Raw genomic sequence first — 5180 nt, forward strand, 5'->3', positions numbered from 1 at the left:
GAGCGATGGACTCAGGATTTGTTTTCAGGCATTTTGATAGCTGTTGGAGTGGCTAGAATCAGTGTCAGTTACCTCTCAAAGGCTTCTAGATAGGGAGAGAAAACAAATATAGTCATCATTTAGTTTTTTAGGCTAGAACAATAGTGTGTTGCCTCCCTTAGCTGTAGGTGGGCACTACAGTATTGCAGACCAAGATTTGAAGTCTTACATCTGAGTAGCATTGTCTTTTTAGGAACAAAATCATCAATGAGAGATAATTGTCTAAATAACATAAGAACTTACATCTAATGTCTGGGTTGTGTAATCCCTTGAACTCTTAAAATATACTGATGACTTTAATTTTTGGTTATACTTTCCTTTTGGGTGTTTAAGACCATACTGTCGGCCCAATTTATTTTTACTCCTTAGGTCGTATGAGGATTTGATCCTCAGGGGTCACATGGGCTTGGGGGGAGCCCTTTGCTCCTCAGGTTTTTCTTTTACTGGTTCCATGTACATGAAGATAAGTCAAGAGGTCCTGCTTGACCTGGGCTTTGCTTGGAAACATGGAGGAAATGTTTCCTCTGTGTTGACCCTCCTCTTTGCAGACTGGACACTGGCTCAAGTCTGTCTTTTGGGGTCTCCATTGCCTCCCTGAACAAGAGGACAGGTGACTCACCAAAGATACAGGACATTTCGAGAGATGCACCATGGCCCCTGGAACATGTTTGACCTTGGAGGCCAAGGAACAAAAATTTGTCCCTTTAAATCCCTCTGACCAGATTTATATAGGCCTTAGAGTCTGGCTATTAAACATCCAACAAGGTTAGTTACACCAGTCTGGTACTTTTAATTACCATGTGCTATGTAGATAGAGCTTGGGCAACATCCTTAAATAAACCTTGGCTAGACATCCTTAGACTAGTTGACTAAGCTATGACCTTAGAAATTTTAAGATTATCTATATATTATCTTTGTCTCATTTTAAATTTATAGAAACACGGTGGGTAGGTGTAGTAGGGAATGACTGAGGTCGGGTTCAGAGGGAAGATTAGACATAGGGTCAGTAGAAAACTCATTCTTGGATTGGTGTTAAGGGAGGCGTCCTCGAGATTTTTAATTTAAGAGACCCGATACTGGTGGCCTGGTACTTGCTGTGTTCCTTGGCTGGTTTTAATTTGGAGAGGTGAATACAGCCAGGTTGTCCCGAGAGCTTGGCTGCAGTCAGGGTAGACAGGATCACTAGGTGAGGTCCAACGTGGTTGAAGGGTTTCCTTCACTCTTTTCTGTTGGGTGTGAACCCGCAGGTAGGGTGATCTCCAGGTTGAAGTGGGTGGTCAACTTGGCCTTTAGAAGCCTGGGGAATAATCTGGTTAGCATGTTCCCTGAGTAGTTTCCTTAGAAGTGTAGAGGCAGGTAAATAGTTGTGTAGAGGGGAGGGAACCTGGAGGAAGAGGTCATCCTTGGATAAAATTAGGGCCCTGGTGAGTGTTGCAAGTTTGGCTTTTTGTGACATTGTTCCAAGTGGTAGGGGTCCTGACTCAATGACATCTGTGAGAGATACTATCGCCTGTGGGACACCGTTGGGGTGAGAGTTAAACTTCTATCCATAAACCAAGTTAGGGTTGGATTTGGTAGGGGATTTGGGGAAATTAGGGGATTGCAGTAGGAGAGTTAGTGAGTGAGCAGTTCACTGGAAGGAAGGTAGAAAGCTGGATTGAGAGGAGGGCAGGAATCAAGGGTGAGTGAGGGGTTTTCAAGAAATATGACATAGAAGAGTTATAGTTTAGAGGGAGCTAGATTGTCAAGAGACATGTGGGTTAGTTAAATCATAAGCTGATGGGGGGAAAGGACAGAGATAGGCTGACCCAAAGTGAGTTTAATTCCTTCTGGAGCCAGGAGAGCAGTAGTGGCAAGAGCACGGAGGCATGTTTGCCAGTCCTGGATGGTGGTATTACACTGTTTAGAGATAACATACTGGGGCAAAAGTGGGCCCCCTCATCTGTCCCCAAACCCCTAATATCTGGTCCTTATTTTTAGTTGTATAAAAGAGGAATGGACATTTGAGGTTGGGGAGAGGTATAGCCAGTGACTTTAAGAGTGTTTATAGTTGTGGAAGGCTGCTGTAATGGGCTTTAAGGGGTCAACAGACTCAGGGGAGTTCCCTTTGGAAGCTTCATGAAGTGGCTTTTTAAAGAGGTCAAAGTTAGGAATCCGCATACGCAGGTACCCTGCAATGTCTAGGAAAGATAGAATTTTCTCCTTGGTTGGGGGGGGACTTTAAAGACCTTAGGTAATTTGTCCTATCTATAGTTGAATGGTGGGATGTAGGTGTGAGAAGGAACCCCAAGTACTTGACTTAAGGGAGAGAAAGGTGAGTCTTAGCTGAAAATATCATCTATTCCCTGTACCCCACAAAATTAAGGAGTTTGATTGTGTGGGCCTTGGAGACTGACAGAGATGGAGAGCAAAGAAGTAGGTTATCTACATATTTTAGGATGGTGGAGGGGTTAAGGTCTAGGGAGGTTAAATCCCAGGCTTGGCTTGTCCAAAGTGGTGAGGGCTGTCTCAAAACACATGGGGCAGGACAGTCCAGGTTAGATCATAGGTGTGAGTGATGTATTTAAAATCTTGTATGAAGTGTGTAGGATTAGTAGAAAAAGAGCCTATTTTGCTTTTGAGGTGAGATAGATCTCTAAGAGAGAAAGGGACATGGACCTTGACCATCCCAGTCATATGTGCCACCTCCTGGAGGGGAAGGATACCATGGGCAGGGGGTTGAGACTGGGTGTGGGAGCGAGTATGGCTTTACATAGGAGAGGGGTTGGGAGAAGTGGAGTCCCAGGAAGAGGCCAGAGTGGGAGAGATGGGAGGGGTGTCCTGTCCATGAGGGGATGCAGGCGCAGGGGCATCAGAGGCAGGGTCTGTAATTGAAGTAGAAGTAGATACAGGAGGGATAAACTGGTTATTTGACCTAGAAGTCAGAATAGGGGAGACTAGGGAATAATTGGCAAGGAGGTGTTTAAGGTTTTGGATTTCTTCAAGTAGAGGAGAGTCAGTGGAAGAAGAGCCAATGATGAACTTAGTGGTGCCAGAGAGGGGGAAGATCATGGAGTGGAGAGAGAGTTTGAGTTGGAGAAAGGAGGGGAGCCCGGTTGGGCCCTGGAGTGGAAGGCAGAGAGAGTATATCAAGGGGAGAGCAGGGGAGGACTTGGCTGTGCCTCAGGCTGGGGAGGAGGAGGTTGGGGCTGGGTCCTAATCAGAGGCAGTTCATCGGCTATGGTAGGATCAAAAGCCGAGGTGGAGGGATAGGGAGGAGGAGGAGAGGCAGAGGGCCCTGGTGGGTTGGGATCCCATGAAACTGTCTTAGCCAGAAGAACCTCATGGGAAGGACATGGGACCCAGAGGGAGGGATTAGCACAGAGATCAAAGGAAGCTTGGCTGTATGGTAATTTGGACCGTTTCTCTTTACAATGGCAAAAAATTTTCTAAATCTCTCAAAATATTGAAGTTTAAGGTTCTGGTGTCTGGCCAAACAGAGTCATTATCTAACTTGTACTGAGGCCAGACAATGGTGCACAGGAACTTCGGGTGTTTTGGCCTGATTGTATCCGAAAGTCCTAGTTGTTTTAAGGATTTAAGAAAACAAGCAAGAGGTGTGAGACCCCGAGACTTTGAGTGGATGGTTCCCATAGTGACAGATTAAGTACAGAGTGAAGAGCAGATAAAGAAAGAACCAAGCCACCGGGTAGGAGGTAGAGACAGAACCGAGCAGGTGGGAGACAAAGAAAATCCTCTCTTCATGGGGAGTGGAGGCAGGATCACGAGTCCACACAGGAAAGTGCAGCAGACAAGGAAGAGAGAGAGATGGGGAGGGAGTAGGAGGAGAAGGGGCTTGGCATCGGTCATGCAAAACAAGAACGAGAAGAACCAGGCACCAAAAGAAAGCGTCCTTTTTTTGTTTCATGGGTTCAAGTTATTTTCTAGTTATTTCCAAGTCCCAGAAGACAGCATCCTGCAATTAGATCATCAGGGAGAGGAAAGGTGAGATCCTTTCCTGGACAGGAAGTAGTTTGTGTTCCTATCTCTGGAAATAGCATCCTATATCTAGAGAAAGGAAGAGGTTTTCTGACACATGTGTGATTTTGAGGTAAGTGGGAGGAGTGTAAAACCCTGCAATGAGAGCGTGGTGTGACCAGCCAGTAGATGGAGACAGAGTACAAGGAATGGGATGGGAGAAAAGTGGAAAAAATGCAGTGAGCCAGAAGGGAGGGAAGTTTGTGGAACAAATTGATCCTGAGATTTAGTAGAAGCTGAGGGAAGATGAGCCCTAGAAGGGTTGTGGTTTAGTAGAGGTTTAGTAGAGCCCCAGAAGGGCAGTGGTGAGGAGAGAGAGGGAGGGAGAGAGAGAGAGAGGGAGAATATTTTGACCTGAAAAAATACGTTGGTGTTAATTTAACATTTTTAGTTTGCATGAGATTTTAGTTAAAACTATATGGTACCAAATAAATTAATTTTAAGAAGCATAAATTCATGTTGACTGTGTATACATATTTAATTATACAGTCTTTGTTGAGAATGTGGTTTATCATTTTAAAACCAAAACACCTTTGAAGTAAACAAACAAAATGAATACATCTTAAAACACCGTGAAAGTAAACTAAAAACAAAAATAGTATTCACCAAATAGGATTTTACCCAACCAGCTTAGATGTCATTTTGTATAGGTAATTAGTGGTCTAAGGAAAGAGTTAAGTTTCCATATAGATTTAAGGTAGCATCTTTTTCCTGTTTAAGAGCCAAATAACTGAAGGAAGATAATAAAACCTTGTAGGAGACAGGAAAGACAAAAGGAAACATTAACAGATTAGGTTAAGAATAAATAAAATCTAAATAGTATTGAAAATAATCCCATTAGTTTCATTACCAGACAGTAATACCCACTGTTGATATTAATTTACACCTTAGCAGTTCTCAACCTTTACTCTTAGGCTGTTTTGTTGTTCTCCTCCTTGTCACAGGGTCAGGGGGTCAGCTTGAACCTGAAAAAGTCTTAGAGAACACATCTTGAGATAATAGGCTTTAGTCTGAAGTGGGAGGGCCAATCCCATCTCCACAGTCAGCGTCTCGGTGAGCTCAAACAGCACGTGACAGTTTACCAATGTAATTAATATTACCCCGACATTATAAATAGAAAGCAC

Source organism: Nannospalax galili, unplaced genomic scaffold (genome assembly GCF_000622305.1).
Source record: "Nannospalax galili isolate Female #2095 unplaced genomic scaffold, S.galili_v1.0 scaffold506, whole genome shotgun sequence".
In the NCBI taxonomy this organism is placed as follows: Eukaryota; Metazoa; Chordata; class Mammalia; order Rodentia; family Spalacidae; genus Nannospalax; species Nannospalax galili.